The sequence below is a fragment of the Sturnus vulgaris genome, chromosome 2 (genome assembly GCF_052056855.1).
Source record: "Sturnus vulgaris isolate bStuVul1 chromosome 2, bStuVul1.hap1, whole genome shotgun sequence".
Classification (NCBI taxonomy): domain Eukaryota; kingdom Metazoa; phylum Chordata; class Aves; order Passeriformes; family Sturnidae; genus Sturnus; species Sturnus vulgaris.
The window spans coordinates 83,594,051-83,616,097 of NC_142244.1; the positions used below are offsets into that span (position 1 = coordinate 83,594,051).

Below are 22,047 nucleotides of genomic sequence, written 5' to 3' on the forward strand. Positions count from 1 at the left end.
TAAAAATTCTCAGCACATAAGCAAAGCATTTCAATATTAAGGAAATTTAAAAGCTCACTCCACCTAAGGAAATAAACACACACGCAGACCATTTTTGAGATTCAGGCCATCTCAAGCATAAGTGAGAAATATTATTAGCTATCTGAATCTTTAAGAGGGATAGGTTAAGGGAGAAGTTCCCTTTCCAACCCTAAAAGTTAATGTGGTGTAAGAACAATTTCCCGCTGCCAGAGGAAAAATCATTGGTTTCATACTTGAAAGTTACAACATTAAATTACACTCACTGAGTACAGTAGCCTAAGATCAGTCCCTAAGTGTCAACCATTGTGTAGTCTGTCGCCGTAAAGTAATTTTTCAATCTTTCAATTAAGTGCACTGTATAATTTTATGGCTTCAGTCTGAATGCACGGTTCATGCACAACCGAGTTAAACAATGACAGGAGCAGCCTGGAATGAGGAAGAGAGTACAGGGAGGATCCAGTCTGACAATGAAGCTGACATAGCAAAGGTAAAAGAGGCTTAACGTCTGACAGACACCCATGATTTTTAATTATCCTTTCCCATTGCTGATTGTTGCAATCCATCTCGCCCCCACACCTCTCCCTATCTCTACCCTCCTCTTTGTCGCATGCCTGCTCCCTCCTCTCCTCTCCACATCCTGAAGTGCCCTTGCCTCTCTTTCCCTGCCTTTTCTTTGTCCTATTTAACTGATCTCCACCTACCTAAACCCCTATCAAACAAAATAAAAATGTTTGGAACTCACAGGGTGTTTCCTGACAGGCTGTTGTTCATTCCTTCCCTGTGACTCAACTCTTCCCATGCCCACTCTCCTCCTGTGTGGTGAGCCCTTCTTTTCTGTGTATACACCCTCTCCCTACATGGCTTTTGTATTTTCAGGTGGTAAACTCCTCAAGGCAAAGACCATCTGTTCCTTCACTGTGCAATCAGACTTTTCCATGCATTAGTGTGTATTCAATACCAATTTAAATTGCATGCGCTTTCAAAATTAATGAGAATAGTTAACCATTCTAGTACATAATGAACTTTATGGTATTTTTAGCAAACCTTCTTAAAATCAGGTACATAGCCATAATGAACAGCAGAGGATCACAATGTTCTCACATCACTCATGTACAGTAATAACTCTGGAAAAAGAACATATCAAAGCCTTAGCTAATATTTCCTAACTTTACTCACTTACAGGAATTCTGGTATTCCAAACAGTCATGAAGTTGGAAATATGTCAGAAGACATAAAGAAGAATAAATAGAAAAATATATTTAAAATAAATAAATTAAATTTTTTAAAAAGTCAACACGTTCTGTGGGTGGCCATGGGTAAAATTTGCAAAATTACTGACAGGCTCTTACATGTCTATCCCACATTTTTTTCATCAGTTCAGCCTGTTTCTGATGTATTCAGCATGATGAGAAATGAGAAAGAAAAAAAAATTGAGCAGAGTGAGAGAATAAACTCTATAAAATATTTTGGGGACAACCACAGTTATGGAGTGGGTGTATATGCAGGGTGAAAAATACTATGGAAGTATTGTTGTACACTCTGCTACAGCTAACTCAGTATTAGGCACAATGAATACACCATCAAGTATAATGACATCTTCCTCCTAACTGACACAGAAAAGCAGACTCTTTTAGAACACATTATTACACTCTAAATCAGTCTCCTTTATGATAGTCATTACCTAAATATTTCACACAAGAGATTTATTCTATTAAGAAACACCAGAAACCTACATAAAATTAATTATATTTTACTTAAGGTTTTTTTTTTTAATTAGTTCTGATTAATTAAAACATTCTTGGATTGCAATAACTTTGTGCTGTTTAATTATTCACACAGGCTTTTGATTATTCCATTTCTTTGTCTATTCTATATATGTGGCTTCTCCTTTATTACATGTACAGATTGTACCAATGTGAATAAGGAATAAAGTACCAGCTGTGGCACATCTAACTAACAGTGGTACACCATATAATATAAACTTATGTGGAAATATTTCAGATGCTGTATATCCTCTTAGGTGATAGTCACTACTTGACATAATTTTGTCAGCTTACCTGTGCTTCTCTCTCTCTCTCTCATTTTAGGCTCTGCAAACTTTCTCACATGCTGAAAACTAAGTTCACACATAGAGGCACGTTTTCAGCATCAAGTGCTAAGATTTAATTGCTCAAAGAAATGCATATGAGTTAGGTATCTTTGGTCTATTTAAGGCACCTAATTTCACAGACATGTACAGAGTGGCATTTTAGTTTATGAGCATGATCAGAGATTCAGCATCCCCCCCACCCTCTCATTGTTCAGTTTGCTGAGAACCTGCTTCCCTAAGATATCAATTGGAAAAAGATAGTCATAGGATTTAGTCTAAATATTGTGTATATGGGAACCATATCCAAAGGGGAATATAGCAAATTAACTTGATTCTCCTTTGACATGCTTTTATTAGAAGATGCAGTATGTTCAGTAATTAACAACAAACAGAAGTTATTAGAATCCACATGTTGAGGGGGAAAAGAATCCCAAACATCTTTCATTGTTTTAACCAAAACATTTTCACCTTGATTTTTTATATCAGTCTCTTCTTCATCTATGAAATTTTTGACTGTTCCATCCTTGAAATATCTACCCAGAAAATAAGTATTTCCTGGGAATATTGAACAAAGCCCTGACATAATTTTAAAGAAAAATACTCTGGTCTTGTATGTTGCACTGCACAGAAGTATTGTATACTATCATATAATCCAAACCCAAGGTTTTCTGCCTTGTTGCTTTAAAGGAAACAACTGATACAAGTCTTGAACTTTGCCATGTCAGAGAGACCAGATTTCTTAATGTTGTGCAGAGTGACTGTTCTAAGGAGCCTGAACTAATCGATGATTTCTATGAAAATAATTTCTAGTGAAGAGATTTCCTCACTTGGATTTTCTCACCAGAGGAGAGAACTGTAAATTTAAAAGCAAAGATGAAAACCACTAAGGAAAAGAAGCAGAAGCATCAGTGAAGAGAAAAAAAAAGCCTCAAAAACACTACACAGAAACAAATACAGCTTACTTCAGGGATATGCAGTTAGCAATAAAAAGCACTGTATTTTTTTTTTTCCTACACTTATTTGTTTAGGGAAATAGCAGTAAGCCACTGTGTTTTTAGGGAAGAACAAACAGCTGCAACTAATGGTTCCCATGGAAGACTTATGTAGACTGTAAAAGTCTGTGAATAGCTGAGTTCTTGACCATATGTGCAAATATGTTGAATTAAACTTTGTAACTACGAGAAGAAATGACTCCATAGGAATCACCTATATATAATTTCAGTAAATACTAAAAGGCTACTTCTACAAGACAGTAATTTGCATGCAGTTCAGATCAGCTTTTTATAAGAAGAACCTCACAAGCAAAAGCCAAATTAGAACTCATGTTCCTGACACCAGTGAACGGAGATACTGGGATTTAGCAGTAAAATATTTGTTGTTCTGCAATGACTAGACCAGCTGAAGGTCTATTTTAAATTAGGTATAGATCTTATCAGTCAACTGCATTGCTACTGCTGAAGAATTTGGGAAAATTATTTGGAATGAATTAAAAAAGAACTGTGTTTCAAATAACTGTGACAAAGAAATCAATTAAACTTTGCACAACTTTTATTATAATTGATGCAGAACTGAATAAAATATGTGGCCTCTGACACAGAAAGTCCTTAGTCACATAGCACTGGAAACCTAGGACATACATAAAGCATCACTCTATGAACAGTAGTAAAGATAAGTCTCTGGCTTGAACTAGCACAGTTTTTCCTATAAAGCACATCTTTTAACAATGATAAGAGGGAAGTAACACTAGTCAGTGAAGCCTTGTATCCAGTAAAACTGATTTTTTACTTACTGCATCCAACTGTGCATGCCAGACTCTAAATGCATTTCATTTGGCAAAGCACTGGAGCTGTTATACTCTCTCTGAGCCAAATTCTGCCCTTGGCTTCAGGCACACAATTCCCATTGACTCCTCTGGAAGTTGTACAGAAGGAGATAGATTGTGTAAATTAGGCATGCTCTTGAGATGGTGGAGGGAGATTCACAGCTGAATCTCAAGGTAGAAGTTCACCAAGGGCCAGCAAAGTCAATCTCACCAGCCAGTCCTTTCCAACTCATAAGACCAATGGCTTGAAAGATCTATAAAACAAAGAGCTCATAAACACTGCTTGAAAAATAAAAGACTTTCTTAGGCTTTGAAGCAGGCCTTCCCTTCACTCGTTACCTCAGAGGCAATCCATGCTTGAAGAATTTTTTTTCTGTACTTTAATTGGTGAGAGGTACTGGTATTTCCTCAAAGTTGTTCCACCCAGATCTGTCTTACCTATACTGTCATAACTCACATAATCCTGCCACCAGCTACATCCCTGCTTTTTTCCCTGTCCTAGTGCTGGTTATTCCCATTGGCTTTGCTTGTTTGATGAGTCTTGATTTCTTTCTCTGCCAGAACCAGTGGATTTATTTTTTTATTTTCTCACAAGTTTGGAGTAGCACATTCTGTGTCATGCAAAGTTTAACAGATGGGTGCTTTAACTTGGACCTCTCAGTTTAACCTCAGTGACAGAGAAAAGGCCTCTAAGCATAATGGAAACAAGCCCAGTTCACTGCAGTTCTCCCACGCTCATTTCTTTAAGCAAAAAACATGCATCTGTTCTGAAAATCCCCAAAAGTCATGGGGAGTGTAGTAGGCTTGCAAAAAAGCAAGTACCAGAACCAAATCAGTAGCACCAATTCCAGTTTACATTTTTATGTGCTTTCAGTGCAGAGATAAAAAATTCTCCTTTAGGTCATACTCACAAAACCAATGAAGGTCTGATTCTGCTTTGATATTCACATCCCAGGTTCTGCTTGTCTTGTAGATGAAATTCATTTGTTTAACAAGCAGATGAGAAGGCTGCAGCCTAAAATTTATGGATCTGTTTAGCATGATCTCCTAAGGAAAAATATTTTTCTTTATTATTTTTTATTTATAAATATTGTCACACCAGAAGGACAAGATGTACTGTGCAGGTATTTGCAGAAAAAGAATTATTTTGCTAAACTAGCCCAATGTAAATATGTTACAGACTTAGACCCAGAATGGCCTATGAAAAAGATAAAGCATAATAAAACAGAGATAAGAGTGTGATGGAAGATGTGAGTGACTAAATGACTGAAGTATGTTGGGTTTCTAAGATAACAGATAGAACTGTATTTTTCCAGTGGTTTTTAACAGGTAGCAGCAGTTTCTTCGAGCATTCCTGCCTCCATATATCAGACCCTGTTCCATTTTCTAGCAGGTGAAGGTAGTGAGAGAGGGGAAGATCAATTTTCAGTTCTCTCACAATGACTGTTTTGGCCTCCAGAAAAACTCCAGTCCACCTCTTGCTGCTGACTGGAAGCACTGTACATGTACGCTTGGTGACTTCATAACATTAATGCCTGGCCTGTTATATAAAGTGTTTTAAATATAAAATCCCAGAAAATATAAAACTTTCTGTAAACAAAGAGAGAGGTCAGCCTTCTCCTGTTTCTTTGTTTGACAAAAGCGGCCTTCAGTGAAATATCCCAGGATACAGTCGTTTTCTTCATCCAAGAAAAGTCTAAGAAAAACTCAAAGCATATGAATGCTCTGTAAAGTCACAGTCTGTCTTGCTAGTGAACCATGGACACCATAGTCCATTTCTCCTTGGATTGCTACTAACAAGATCTTTAAGAATATTCAATCACTAATTATAATGTTCCTATGACTAATCTGCTGGTTTCACACATAGACATGAAATCTACTACTGACAGAATTTTCTAAGAGATTCCAGAGATTATTTTTTTTCTCCCAATGGATTTGTTAACAAAATTGCTGAAAGGCAGATCTTTTTGACATTGATATTAGTCCTTTGTTCAAATGAAGACACAGCCACTGTTATATTCCCTGTACTGAAAATCCCCTACCTATAAATCAGATACAATGAAAAACAAATTTTCTTACAAATAACAATTTTAAAATTGTTATTTTAAAAAACTCCTTAGCAAATCTGAAGTTTCAAAGACTTCTGCCAGTCCTGTTTAATGAAGCATTTTCTTGAACTGTCAGCTATCAAGGATCATCTCAGTACTCCAAACCCTGCGACTGGCTTTTCACCTTTCAAAATCTTTCAATCCATCTCTCAAAAAAACAAACAAACAAAATCCTTCCGTGATCCTTGAAAATAACAAAGGTCATTTGGTAGAAGGTTTTTGCAGTTTTTTAACTCATTTAGCAACTCCTAGACACCATAAGAAGCCAGTAAGTTCTTTAAACACATAGGGCTCAGCAGGAAAAGAGAGAGACTCCTTTAATTCAAGCCATTATAACCCCCTGCATTTCTCAATTTACATCTTCTCCAATGAATGAAAATTTGACCTGAGAAATCACTTTGCCTTCCAATCCTCTTTCGTCTTTCTACTTCTCTTTGAGTATAAGTCATTTTAAGTTAAGCAAAAAAACCCTAGATATATGTTCAAAAGTAAATATTTTTATTTCACTTGATCAATTTTTACGTAATTTAGCGGTAATAAATGATTGAATAACAAGTTCTTTACTAGTTTTACTTATTTCTACTTATAAAGTATACAGACTATGTACTAAGTAAATGTAAGTGAAATTTTGTATTAAATAAGAGGGCAGAATTAATATTTTATAAATGTCATGGGTAAGGAACTACCCTTCTTTATCAGTAGTCTGTTAAGAAAAGTGTAAGAAGCATATTACATCAGGAAACTTTCCACATAAAAAAATGTCTCCAGATTAGTTATACCAAACTTTAAATATCTGACTAGTTAAATGCAACAATTAATCCCAGCAGCTGCTTTTCACAAATAAAGCTTCTTTTATCAATTTTACAAGCAAAGGAAAACCCATAGTTGCTAAGATTAATTCAAAACGGAATAAAACAGACTACAGACTACATCTAGTAAAAAAGGACATTTTCTATTAAGGATTTTTAGCCATAGAATTAAATAATGAGTTAACAGATATTTTTCCTTTATGAATATTACTGTTCTTGTAAAGGTTGTTTTGGATACTTTAGTGCTTTGCATCCAAACATTCTCCTTTTTCTTGCTAATGTGGTCGGATTAAGCATTAGCAATTTTAGTGACCTTTTATGTTCATAAGTGCTAGAACCCTGTTGAAGTTCACCTGATTAATTGTGGCTTAATTCCTCACTGGTAATGATTGCTGTAGGAGCCATGCTCTGGTGGGTTAGAGCCAAAAAGATCCAGGGAAGAAATGTTAGCAGCAGTCAGGTTAATAAGGGGAGTTTATACTGAAGTTTTGGAGGGAATGTTGGTTGTTTGTGGTTTTTTTTCTCTTTTTTCATAGCAGTAAAGGGCAGTACTTAGAAGGCTAATTTGGATAGTGCTGTGAACACCAACCTGTTAATAGAAATTTACTTCCATCTCACTGTTACTGTTTTTTTTTCTGCTTCTATTGTGCATACCATATGATTTGTAACATGCAGTCACAGTTGAAGCCAAACCCTGAGAGACTCAATTGAGTTGAAATAACTGGATTTTATAGTCACTCAGTTATAATTCTGGATCCTTCTGTGGCTTAGAGAAACTTGATTTCTCTAAAAGAAAGAAACTTCTTAGAGCTCCTCTTACAGAAGAAGCATTTAACATTTATTGCAGATCTTAACAGAAATTCTATAAGGTTCTTTCCCTCAAACGTGAAAGAAACATAAAGGCTAAGTTTGATTTTTTTCTTTACCAGTTTATGCAATTTTCAGAAAAGACAGACTTGTGATTAATTTCGCAGTAAAGTAAGAATAACATTGTGATGGAAATGCATTGATCTATTTAATGAAGGATTGTAAAGTCAGCATGATTGGAGAAACAAGAATTATTGATTCTTTTAAGTAACATTTGAAGGACTGTATTTTTTGCTTTAAAGTGTGTCCCATACAAAAAAAGGGGCCTAGCAAAAAAGCTTGTAAAAAGATTTGAATACTTAGACACAGCCAACTGCACATAGAGAAATGACGGTGTAGTACAGTCTACATCTCACCATAATAAAGAAAATAAAACACTTGCATAAAAAATTCACAATAGCAGCACATTCAGTGTACGCATGTTCTTCCGTGACTCATAAGGAGAACAGACACATATGCCTACCATATTTACAGCATCCACTGGAAATCAGACAAAAGCATGATAAGGATGGAAACAACCTTGCAACAAGCCAGCTTGCTCCTTCCAGCAGTAGGAAGTCTAGGGTTTGCAAGGCCTGAACAATTAAGAGATCCTGTTCATTTTTGACCAGTTAACAATTAATAGACACCACCTGGCTTCTGCTATAAAAGGCAAGGTAAGACCAAAGCCAGTGTTCTTGAAAAGCTGCGGAAAATAGGAAAGAATTAAAACAAACTAACAAAAAACCCACACAAAAATCCAACAACCAATAAAATTTATTAAAGTCTTAAGGGATTAAACCTAGAGGACTGCGTTCCTGCAAAAGAACTGCAGCAATAGAAAAGATTTCTTGTAAGCAGGAGGTGTGTATTCTAGGACATATATTTTGAATACTCCCCCAGAGAATTATATTAGCTGTAGTAGCTTCCTCAGGAGTCTCATTCCCTAAGCATAGCATCCTTTAAGTTGCACCTAGGTTGCAATGTGTTCGAAATGCTTTCATAAAATAGAAACTTTCTATCCAGCTTTATAGCAAGTGCTGCTATTTGCATTAAAAAAAAAAAAAAAAAAAAAAAAAAAAAAAAAAAAAACACCACAACTCAGATCCAAGCCGTTTTGGAGATGCAGAATAGATTAGGTACTACACCACCTCCATCAAATTTTAAAAGGCCAAGTATCTGCACCAGCTGGGGTGCAATGCCAACAAATTCCTTCACCAGCTGACATGCCCGACATGCTGTCTGAGCATTGGCACCTTCCTCTCCTATGAGTCACTATGCCAAGTCACAACCAGCTCCGTGCTTTCTAGGATCTTGGAGTTGCTATTACTTTTTTGGCTAGAGCAACAGGACCTGGATTTGCTCCATGAAGTCCCCTAGAAGGAAAGACTCAGATGCAAATGTCAGCTGTTCACGACAGATATGTCCAAGTAACCCAGACTGTTTGAGGGAACACTATCCTGTCATAAGTCTCATTTTCCATTTTACTAGAGGCTCTCTTCCCTCTCCTGAGAATTTTTCACCACTCCTAGCATCCTCCTCTTTATTCTGAAGTCATTATTCCAGCAGTAGGCAGGTATTTTACAGCTGAAGTGCAAGGAACAGGTTCACAGGGGATGTCACTCACGTAGTCCACATTGGCCTGTGGCCACCTGGCCCTACAACAACAATCTGCCCCTTTCTAATCTGTCTTCCCTAGAAGACTCATATCATTATCACCAAAGGGTTTCTGGTTAGCATGTATCAACATGTACACTACTCTCAGCAAATATCACATTAACTTTTCTTTCTGTTCCAGGAAAAATTAGGTCCCTATGGCCTTTAGACTCTGTATAGCTGAAATTTTGGCAACATTGTCCAGACGGGCCCTTCTGTCTATCTCCTGTGCTCATTAACAGTATTTGAGAATATTATCTGATTATAGTAATTTCTGTAATATTTAAGGTAAAAGAAGAATCTAGACAGAGAATTTCTGATAGGATTTATGGTATGGGTGTGTACTCATTTTACTTTGCTATCTAAGTTCTTTCCCACTTTCATCATCCCAATAATGTAATTGTGTGGCAGCAGGTAAGACATTTCCACCACCTACGTTTTGTGACAAAATCTAACTTCAGATGTAGTCTCAGAGGAGACAGGTGGAAAAAAGAAGGTGAGAAAACATTTTTAAAAATATTTGTTGGGGGAACAATTAATAATCTTTTACAAGTGCTCGAAGAACAAAAGAAGCCTCACAGATCATCATTCTTTATTAAATCTCTTCAGTGAACTCAGCTGCAATCTCTAGGAGGAAAACTAACATTGCTTTTACCTACAGGCAAAGCTGCTGTGAGCCTTCACTCAGGAACCTGAGTGGTACATAGAAGCCAGCAGAGAGAAATGTGTGATGCAAACTCTCATGGCAAAGGGGGTTAGCTTTTCACTGTGCCTTTCCAGAGGCTCTGGGTGAGACCACGGACTGAATTCTTCCTTGGATTCTTCCGGCAGCGCAGTTTCTGCTTAAATCTCCCTGCAAGCTGGCCAGTCACAGCAAGATCAGAAAATCAGACCTAATATGCCTAATATGACATGTCACACCAGAATAGTGATTCCAATAGAGTAAAGGAAAGAGGCTGCATAGGCATAAGACAATTGCTTACCAGTTACTACTGAATCCTGGAAAAATTACTTTAGTAGGGCATGGCAACACTGACCCCAATGATTAAGCCATTTCATATGCTGTATTCCAGGCCAATCTTTACTTTGTTGTTTGGTTTTTTTGTGAAAACCAGCCTTTTCAACTGAGCTTTGTGAGAGTCCATTTATATTGTAAATGTTTGGTCCCCAACACAGTCAGTACTGGAAGAAAAAATCCAAACACTTTTGAATGAATGCATAGAAAGGTAAACCCTCCATTTCAACACCATCCTGCCAACAAATATGGAGTATCATATTTTGTTACATTAATCCCAGGCCCATGAAAACAACACATAAATGTTTCCATATGGTTTCCAAATAAATCTCCCATTTCCCATATTCTGTAAATTGTTCCCTCAAGAGGTATAAGCTGTGGAAGGTCAGTCATCTATTCCAGATCTCATGGGAGCACCAGACCTGATTTTCCACAAGCACTGTGCTCAGACAACTCCACTGAAGTTAGCATATCCCAGAAAATAGCAGTCATGGAGCTGGCATGAGCACAAAGAATCAAAGCTACCATCTTTCACCCGCAGACTGAAGTTGTATCCGGGATTTCTACCCCTGACATGCTAAAATTGCAGTCATCAGAGGAGCATGCTCTGGCAATAGCCAGCCAGTTTACAGATGTTCACTCATGCACCCCAGCATGGGCTCCCAGGGCTGCAGCTCTGACAAGATCCCTCTTAACCCGTATCTGCACTGGGCTAGTGGCAAACCCCTACTCTGGCTGCAATTTCAGTCTTTCCTTATATATTCTGTGGGACCATTTGTAATGTTTATTTATAAATTATGAATATTTCACCACGTTTTTGTTAATGCATTAGCACGGAAGTAATGCGTGTGAAAAAGAAATTTTTAACAAGCCTTTGGCTTGTGCAGCATAAAACATTGTCTCGTACCCAGCCTCCCCACAGACATCAGTTTCTGTTTTAAATAGTCTAACTACAACTCCCTGTGTATAATATATAAAAGGCACAACCATTACAAATGCAGTGAGTACTCAGCCCACAGGATGGCTGGAGTAGCTGAGTAAAGTGGCTGTTCTTTACAGTCACACTCTCTGATATAACTCATTATAGTAATGAGTCACTTTAAACATATAGTCCTATAATTTAGGAAAAAAGTTTTCCAGAAGAACTAAAATTCTCTTTATGAATCTAATGTATATGAGATAAGATTCAGAAACTTTTCTTGCAATCTCATTATTTTTCTCAAAAAAACCCATGAGCACCTGTATAGGTCTGCATATAGATTAACGTTTTCCTGACTTTCAGCATTTCTTTTATTATGGAAACACAAGAAATACTTCAGGAAGGGGAAACTAATTTGGCTTGATTTCAAACTGGAAGGGTTTTTTTCCTCCCAGAAGAACAAGTTTTAAAATAAGTGCTGGCAAAATGTTTTTTTGCAACCCTGAACATGAAAACGAACTGTGGCTTTGTATTTCCTGATCAGGATGGAGACAGAAACATGGACCATTCAGACCTATACCCTAAAATTAACTCAGAGAGCACCATTCAAAAACACTTCCTTGAATCAGCAGGGGAGGAGGGCAATGAAAGGCTTGATGAGAGTTCGGTGAATAAAGAGGAAATAAGGGAGGAATGAGGGAAATGACAGTGGACCCTGCACCTCATACAAACTCTTTTAATTCTCCTTCGTATGCACACATAATGGTTATTAGCACAACCAATTTGCAAGGAAGGATTTAGTTACCCCAAAGGTGGACATGCCTTTTTCACAATATTTTAGCCTCCTAGGCTCATGAACTGGAGTAAGCACCATAACCACGCTCACGCTTTTAAGTGGAATTTATTTGGAAGGGCAGCAGTGATAACAATATTACCTTAGTCAGCTCTATGAAAGACACCTATCTCCACAGGACACTATTTGTGATATTATTACTCTTAACACATGAGTGTGTCTATAATTGAAAATTATTTATCAATGTTTTTGTTACTTAAGATGCCTTGGATTAGGCCTGCTGTGAATAAATTATAAGGTCAAAGGGCAAGTTGTATATATCAGTGACTAGACCGGATTATTACACTGAGAAATGGTCAGCACATCCTGTTATTGCTACTACCAAAAAAAACATTGCACGAGAAGAACTAGACAGACCAGTTGCTTGAGTTCTCAAAAGGTTTTATTTTTAGCCTAATGACAAAAATGTCTGTGTTTGCACAGGAAACAAGAATGATTGATACAAGGGAGTGGAAATAAAATTCTTCATCTAATTTTCAGTGCTGCATTAAAGACTAGAGTCCTGTTGTGTCAGAGAAGCACCCAGTGACCCTCAGAATGACGATTTTTCCACCAGTCCCCCTCAATCTCCCACTTTTCTGCTCTTGAAAGCTCCAATATACACATCAATTCCTTTTGCAAGTTGTAGCATTTTCAGAACTACTCTTATTTGTGCCAGTGAATAATGATGCTACAGAGAACAGCTGGCATAGCCGGAATAGCATGTCCTTCCCCCAAGGCATTTCAAGTTGGCCCTGTGGGAATGGAGGCAGAAAGCAGTTAGATGTCATGCTGTTCCCCAGTGGAGTCTTTTGCTGTTGCTGTAAATTGCTTTAAGCTCTTGTTGTTACAGTTGTGCAAAAGGTACTTATTTGGGGTTAAGGACATGGATCAAAATGTAATCAACCTGGACCAAGTCATCAATACCAACTTTCCAAGGACCTCAGTAAGGCTTCCACACATATTAGGGTCACCTTCCAGCTACTAATGACTTCTAGATTATTTTTGCCAAGTTAAATTAACATTTGAAAACATGCTGTATTAGAAATATGGGTAAAGTCCTGCCTACATTTACATCAACAGTACTTTTGCTGTTAATATAGTACCAGTAAAGCTAGTGTTTCATTGAGTGCATTAGGATTAAAATATCTCATTTATTTTATTGAAATTAGTATTATTCTCCAGTTCTGAATTTTCAGAGAATGTTCATTGTTGTTAATTAATTTACTTATTAGTGTTTCGGAAATGCCCTAGGGTTTCAGTCAGGAGCAGCGCCCAGTTCTGCTGTAAGTGAACTGAAATGAAGTGAAAAGGGCTGTTTCAAAAGAAATACTAGGATTTGCTCTTATATACCTGTTGTGGTTCAACCCAGGAGGCAGCTAAACACTGCAGAGCTGTTCACTCACTAACCCCAGTGGAATGGGGAAGTGAATCAGAAAAAAAGTAAAACTCATGAGTTGAGATAAAGACAGCTGAATGAGACTGAAGGGGAAGTCAAATAATAATAATGATTAGAAAAGTAAAACAAGTGATGCACAATTCAATTGCTCACCATGCCCTGACCAATGCCCAGCCAGTATCCAAGCACTGGGCCCCCACATCTCAGCCAGTCTTTTGTTGTTCACTATGATGCCATAAGGTATGGGATATTGCTCTGATCTGTTGGGGTCAGCTGTCCCTGTTGAGTCCCTTTCTAGCTCCTTGTGCACCTCCAGCCTATATAATGCTGATGGAGTGAGAGGCAAAAAAGGCCTTGACTCTATGCAAGCACTGCTCAGCAGCAGCTAAAACATCCTGGTTTTATCAACAGGATTTTATACTCATCCTAAATCAAAAACAGCTATTAAGAGGAAAGTCATCTCTCTCCCATCCAAAACCAGGACAACTGTCAATCTCCATAAGATTATAAAACAGAGAATCAGGAGCTAGTAATTTTGGGTGTATAACCAGTGAAGGAACTGGAATATCAAGGCTTGTATAAACAGAAGTAGTGGTTGGGGATTTCTGAACTCCTTAAGCTGATGGTTGCTTGATTTAAAGCCGACCTGGAGATTCTAATTAAGCTAGTATTTGGGGAATCATTGCTGCTATCTTGACCATTTTTAAAAAAAGCAAAAGAGCACAACTTCCTAATTCATTATAGCTATGATTCTGTTTCTTGTGCATCTTCGTTCTCTTTAGAAGGAGAATGAAATTCACCCTCATCCAAAAAGCTCCATTTGCTTTACAAGCACCACTTTATTGTGGGAGCGCTGATGCTGAGGGAGAAAATATTTCTCTCAACCTGAAATATTGGAACTTTGGGTGTGCAAAAGAGACAGACACAGATCCATCCTGTAGCTGGCAGAAGCACAGACAAGATACAAAAAGGCTGGAAGCTGGGGAAAGGCATCTCAGACTCCTTCTCCTTGGCTGTAAAGGAGTTTTACAGTGACAACACACAGCCTTCTCCATTCAATAGATTAAATAGCTAACACAGAAATTTACATAAACATTTACAGAAAAGAGGGGAACAGTCTTAGCATGGCAACCCCTTCCTGCTTTTTCACCCAGCAGTTCTGGGGCTTCACAGAAGGCAGGTATAAATGACATGTGCAAATGTCTTCCAATATGCTGGGACAGACTTTTGAAAGAAGATGCTTACTTTTCCAAAACTTCCAGAAGACCTTGGAGAGGAAGGAGACAGAAGTATAAACCATTTGTTCTTAAATACAATGTTTGGGCTGGCTAAAATCCTCAAGCAACCTCATTCTAACCAATGGTGAGAAGGAGAGATTTAAAGCCTTCCTTCAAAGTCCAGGAAGTGATGGAGAACAAGCTTTTTCTTTTTGTGTGGTGACTTTAAAGGGCTGGAGAGAAGTTGGCCAACAGTCCATCTTGATGCCATTTCAACATAGAGGGATGGGATCATCCAACAAGAATCTTTTGTGTGCTTTTGAGAAAGCAAATTGAACAAACGAAGCTAGAAGAGCACAGGAGCTCTGTGCACTATTTTCTTTAACAACTGAATGATTATTTGTGGTTAGCTTATAAATCTTAAAGCCCTCACTTCATTTAAAAAGATTGAAAAAAGTATGGGAACACTATGAAAAGTTAGATATCTAAGTACGTCATACACTACATTATTTATCATTAAAGTTTATTAATTAAAACCATTTGAAAGGTATTTTGTAGAGCTAAAGACAATACTGACCTGAAAATTATGCAGGTATGCTATTTCAGCAGAGAATTTGAAACTAGGTAAACAAAGAATGTATTCTGGAACGCATGCAAATGGTGTAAGAAATTTAAAACCAGTATATTGTGCTTATAAGCTCAGTTGAGTTTTAAAAAAAGAAAAAAGGGAGAAGATAAGAGAACACAAGGAAGAGGAAATAAGATCAGATTATTCACTTCCTAATAGCAATATTTCTCTCTTTGTCCTAAGAAGGGTATTCAAACTAACTTCTATGTCATGTGACTGCAAACAATCAAGGATGCTTCAGGAGAAATGAGTCATTATTTCATGGGCTGGGGAAAGTCAGAATAGTCTTCTGGGGACAATGTCACAGATCCCAGCAATACAACACCCTGAAAAGGATATATGAAACTGCCTGTCTTTTTTCTCCTCTGTTAAACAACTTCAGAGATACATTTTCTTTTTCTCTGAGCTATGTGGTATCTGGCTTACAGCTAGTCCTCAGTCATCTGAAGATTTTGGTAGATAGCTTGTAAAGTCAGGAAAATTTTCTTACACAACCATGGAAATTTTCACTGTGTTATGATAGTACATTTTGTATTTAAAGTAAGATAAACATCAAGTTTCTGATTTAAACCCGAAACAAATACGTGTCAAAGATAAAAGTCAATGCCAAAATATAAAAAGTTCAAATTTCGGAGACAGAGTATAATCCTATCTTGAATGAGACCTATGTGTTGCACTTCTAGAGCTAACATGGAGGTCTTGTTTTACCAGTGTTTTAATACAGTCCCTATCTCATGCCAACATCATCTCCTGGAATGCAACTGGTTTATATTTGGTTTTCTCCAAGGCGCAGGGAACAGTGTGGAAATGTCACAGTTTCAGCTGCAGCAACAATGTATGAAGAGGAAACACTATAAAGAGGAACAAAGGGCTGGGTGATGAAAGATGAGGTGCTCGGGCAGAGCTGCAATGAGCCCTGAAAATGCATCTGCAGAATAGATGTAAGAAGCCACATGATAAGATAAAGTGAACAGTGTGGGGTAAAGAAGTTAACAGTTATTAAAGAAGCAGAGATAAAAAGAGGATAATTTAGAAAATTAATTAAATATCCTAGGGGTTAGACTGGAGGAGGGGGAAAAAGAAACCCCTAGAGTAAAAGAAAAAAAAAAAAAAGAAAAAAAAAAAAGGAAAATAAGTGGAGGTGGAGGTAAATAGCAGCTGTGGAAGGGGTTGGGAGTACTGATGATGATTAGGTAAGCTTTTTTAATTTTGTGCCAGGCTCTGTAAATCTTCCCTTTTACCCTGAACCCAGAGGTGTGGAACTTTGAGCATAAATTCAGAAGTTTGGATACTTTTCCAGATCTTACCTAAATCATATAAACATCCTTGTATGTAGTACAACTTAGCCAGAAATAACTTAAGAACTCATTTTTTTCTGATGCTACTTAGCACAGCTGGATGGATTATTCATCCTCAGTAATACTGATGGCAAATACAACTTTTTCTGTTTGAGAATCATATGTGAATAGGCTTTAAGTCTGATCTCCCAAATGTGAAATGCCTCTTGATCGTGTTGATTCCTCTGAGCCTTTTTTTTTTATGCGCCTCCTGTCTGAAATGAGCATTTGCACAAGTTAGTTGAGTAGACTCTAACATTTGTCAGTATCATTAAAGGTGATCTACATTTGTCTACAATCAGAACATGAGGAAATTCGTAGGTGAACAGTCTCAGTCCTTCAGATTTTCTTGCACAGGCTGAGCTGTAAATGTTACTTGGGGTAACTGATACCTGCCTGAGTCTGCAGAAAGCCTGGGGCTGTCGAGGTGTGATGGCACTCTGCTTCAAGAGAAGTTAACTTATTTGGTTTTAAGCATCAACATTAAGTTTCTTTCTACAGTGTTCAAAGCATGTTTTGAACGGAGGGGAAGCAGCTGAACACAGAGATCCATACAGATTTCTCTGAGCCTCTGTTCTCTTCGGTATGCTTTTAATAACACCATGGGAGGGGTGAAGAGTGCAATTGTTCCTATTTTCCTAAAGAGAGGGCTCGACTTTCAAAGGTTTGGGAAATGCCAACATGAGGGTTCAGATACTGCACAGTTTAAGTATTCACTGCCTCCTAGCTGGAGCATGTTATTGGTTAGCTAAGTCACGGGATATTCTTCCAGCTCACTAATTGGGTTAGTGTATCCTTTTAAACAGAGGAATAATGAACGCTCTTGTTTGTAAAGGAGTAGCCTCGTTCGCATGCAAATACGGGTATTCACACAAATCAGCCATTCCTCAAACCTCCTCAGGAACAAAAAACTTTCTGTCTGAAACCGCAGGAGCAGCAGATAACAAGCGGCCTTGATATGGGGAGATCAAACAGCCATTTCAAATTCCTGTGAATGTTCATGAATACTGTTGTTCAATATTCATCCACTTCTGGCTCTTTCTGCATTATGGAAAAGAAAACAAAAAGCTAAAATAGGATGTAAAGGAATGAAGAATATGGTACTGCTTTCAGAACCAATTCACATGTTTCGATGTAGCTGCATTCAGGTTGTCACCTAATTTTGAAAGACAAATTATTATTTTTAAAAGAACGTAAAAACAGTTTTTGGGATTCATTGTTTGTTCAAAATGGACATAGCTCAAGCCCAAACAACAGATCCAATAAACATGAGGTAATCCATAATTTCAGATGCCTGAAATATCAAGATACACAGTATCTAAGCAGATGAGAAATAAGACTTGCCATCTGAAGTTTTACCAGAAATTCTTCGCCAGTTCTCCAAGACTCCTCAAAGGATGAGTTATGTCCTCATCTGGCTATAAAAATAGCTGTTTAGCCATAAAGTATTATACAAAAGTAAGTGAAAAGAAAAGAGCCTTGCAAAGAGTGACAGCTCCAAGGGTAACTTGGCACCCTTTCCTCACTCTGTTTTTATAGCTGTAGGAATTCCTTATTACTTTTTCTCAAGCTGTCATCAGAGCAACAGAACCCGCTGTTATTTGGGTTTCTCTTCTCTTCAGATGGAAAGAAAGGGATGTAATAAAGGCCAGTCATGAGCAATAGGTTGTAATCTATCCACAAAATGGCCCCACCTTGCTATTTGTTCCCTTGCATTGTGTTCGAACAGACTCCCAGTAAATATGTCTGCTTCACATTGATCATCACTGATAGTAGCATCCCTAATAGTGGCTCCATCTTGACAGAAAAATGATAAGTGCCATTGTGCTCCAATGTTTTTGTCTCTTTCTCCAGCCACTGCAAAACAAAGCTGTTAATTTATCTGATGAAAGACATGATGGTGAATGTTATGTAAAACCCAGATGTTTCCCCACTGATTTCTTAAATAGGAGCACATAATTGTGATGATTGGAAGGTCATTAATCCAAACTACTTGGAAGAAAAAGAAGACCTCAGCTTACACTTTCACTGTGACAAGCTTCTATGCCTAAGATGCCTGTCGTTTTGCTCACTGTTTTACAAACCTAACCAGTCAAATAATTCCCCCAGTTCTTCTCCATCTGTTTTCTCACAACAGTGTTAACGTTCACTTAAATAAGCATAGCAGCATTAACCTTTTGAACTCTTTGTCTCTCAACTCTGCTCAGATCAGATTTGTGGTCTAGAAAGTTGACTCTTCCCTCAAGTTTGACAGATTTTCTTATTATCCCCTGCTGACCTGTAGAGAATTGCACTGGCTCAATTCCTGAGGCACCTACAAGTTTCAGATGGACTCAGCCTCTCTGTCTGATTGCCTGTCATGAGAAGCGTCAGTGGTATGCTTCTTATTTCAGTTTATTCCTTTCCTTTCAACAAATATAATGAATTCTTTTGCACCCTTGTACTCTTCTTTTTAGAAGGCCATTTTCATCCTCGATGCAAGGTCTACTTCAGAAAATCTGTCTTCAAGAAAAAAAAATTGACAATATATATTACAGCAAGTGCATCAAGATGTATTTTATACAGATCTGATTTTAACGATTCTGGCTATAGTAAATTGTATATAAATCACATAAACCATTGCCTCTTTGATTCAATCTTCCTATTTGCATAAGTACTACTAGTACTGATAACTAAGGCTGATAGGTTAGGCTTAGGTAGAGCAAAATGTTGATGCAGATGGCTGCTCTTCATGCATGAAAACTGTGGAAGGAATTATGACCCTTATCTAGAGTATAGCTGAAGCTTTGGATAGTGCCATTCAACACACATTCTTAGCTAAAAGCATAAGAACATTAAAAAACTAGTTTGGGTTAAAAAAACTACACTCATTGGTGAATCTTCAGCAACAGTCCAGGTATGTATTTTTAACCCCTAATGCAAATATTACTTAGGTCAGCCACTTCACTTCCATAGGTTGATTTCTCCTCTTTCAGCGGCAGCTGTGCTAATATGAATTGCATCACACTAGCCAGGTGAGTTACCACAAATCAGCTGGCCTCTAGTAAATTGGGGTGAACTTTAGACTGAGAAAGGGTATTTTAGATAGGATTGGTGGTGCTGCTGTTTGAATTATGCTCAGACAGAGCCAGAAGTATAAGCACTCGGAAAGCTATAGGCAAACAGTGCAGGTATGACCTTGGGAGAGAGTCCTAGGCTGAGCATATCATGAGTGTTATGGCTGGAGACAGTGGCACCTCTCTGGTGCTTTGGGGAGTGGCAAACACTGGTCCAGATAGTAACAACTCTTTGGCTGACATTTTCATCAGGGTGATGAGCACATAAAGTGGTTAGCCTAACACTTAGTGATTCCTAGCTATCTTTTTTGTGTGTTTTCCTGTGAGCAACTGCTTTAACTGCAATGAACAGCTTTGTTCTTGCCATAAGTTATCCTTGTAAAAAATCTTTGCATTTCCCTAAGATGCCTGAACAAGCTGATAAGAGGGGAACTATAAGAATGACAAAGAGCAGAGAAAGAGCGGTGTGATGACTTCACTGTTAGCCCAGTGTCCACAGCATTTCATGGAATAGAGCTGTCACACTGCAGGAGCACCTGCTCCAACTTCAGTACTTCCCAACACTGATATCTCATGCAGCCCAAGAGGACCTGTTGTAGACCACACTGATTCAATACCACTTGCACAGACTAGTGGCACAAATGCCACGGCTTAGCCCCTCAAATGCAGAATGCAATCCTCCACTATTATGCAGAACTGCTATGATGTGAGTCAGAAAGTGATTCCTCAAGAAACAGCAAGACAGCTTGCAGGCTGCCATACGACTCTCTGTTGGAGCAACTGACAGGGAAAAGCAGACACCGGTTAACTGAGGCACTGATCCAAAGCCCCTTTAAACACCTCGGTGACTCTCCTGGAAATGAGATGTAGAGGCTTTTCGAAAGATTACCCCTAATCTGTCACAGCATGCAAAACAACTTAATACATTTATCATTTTTTTTCAGCTAGCAAATTCAAATCCCTCTGCAACAATTTTACTAGCAAGTCAAACTACTCCTACATAGCAAATGTCTGTCCTAATTATGCAAAAGGTGGGTCCTTTTGTGACTGACTTGTCCTGCAAATACCAATCCTTCTGTCAGTGAGAGTTTTGCTGCTGAATCCAACAGCAGTAGCTCTGAGGGACCATTGGTCTTTGTATCTCTTTGAAATCTTGGTTTATATTACCGTGTTTGATCTAGTCACCTCTCAAGCACTGGCTGAGTCACCCTCAAGCACCAGTTCAGGTCAACAGACAGAAGCTTGCTTCTTAACCTTGTCCCAATGCACCACGGATCTCTTTTAACCATTTAGCATCTTTTCTTCTCATGTTATGTTGAATGCTGGTATTCTCAGCAAAGTAAATGAACTGTCTTTTGTGGTTTTAGTGATGATTTTCTATTTGTGCTTTTAATAGCAAATCAGCCCTGTCAGGCTTGTAAAAATCCTCGAGACACAGTGCAATGCAAATCTATTTTGTCTTTCATTTTGTATCCTGTTTCCCAGAAAGTATCAATATTTGCTTTTCAGCCATACTGTTTGGGTATTAAAGTATTTCCTTCACCATCCTCAAAAGCTGATTATTCTAATACAGCTCAGGAAAAGTCTAGTATTTGACTTCTTTCAAGTCAGAAATACAGTTTTATTTTTAAAAATTCTGTTAGATCATTTGGCATTAGATATATTCAAACCAAAGTCACCTTAATACTAAGAATCATATTGTCAGATATTAAGTGCTCTAGCTAGTAACTATTAAAGAGCACTAGCTGCTCTGTAGTAAATGCATATTTCTCAGTGGCCAGACATAATTTTGAAGTGCTTATTATCCATCTAAGCATGGAATTTTTAAATACCTTGTTCTATTACATCCATTCTATTACATCCATTCTTTCAGCAATTTCCTTTTAAAATTAGATTTGTGCTAGGTTCCTCTCCCTTAAAGCAGTGAACCAGAGAAATGCAGTAACCTCTATTGCCTCTCACACCATATTTAACCTTATACATGTATTAGATATAGATTAACATCTTGGCGTGGTGAAGCTTATGTTTTGTAGAATTTAGCAGTTTCATTTTAGAAAAACTAAATCACTATATCCTTCATTCTTTAGGAAAAAGGGGAGGATGTTTTCAGTCTTCTCCCTCACAGGCATTATTCTCAAGCTTTTCCACTGTGACTGAGCTAGTGGCACCATTGTGATCACTGTTTTTAAAGCATAATGAAACCTCAGTGAATAAAATGGCTTTTTTTTCAGTTGCATAAATCATTTGCAACATGCTAAAATGTGACAGTATGAAACCTTTTCCGGTCTGATGG

General features: G+C 37.8%; 1 long non-coding RNA gene across 2 annotated transcripts in view; it reads right to left on the reverse strand.

Annotated features, from left to right (window-relative positions):
• LOC148224874 (uncharacterized) overlaps positions 1–22,047 on the reverse strand; it is an 86,169-nt gene that overhangs the window by 21,840 nt on the left and 42,282 nt on the right. The window contains exon 4 of one of the 2 annotated variants that reach the window (XR_015801597.1): positions 12,536–12,872. The exons of the other annotated variant lie outside the window; for it this stretch is intronic. This is a non-coding gene — a long non-coding RNA (uncharacterized LOC148224874). Of the gene's footprint in view, positions 1–12,535; positions 12,873–22,047 lie in introns of those variants that run through there. 2 annotated transcript variants of the gene reach the window in all.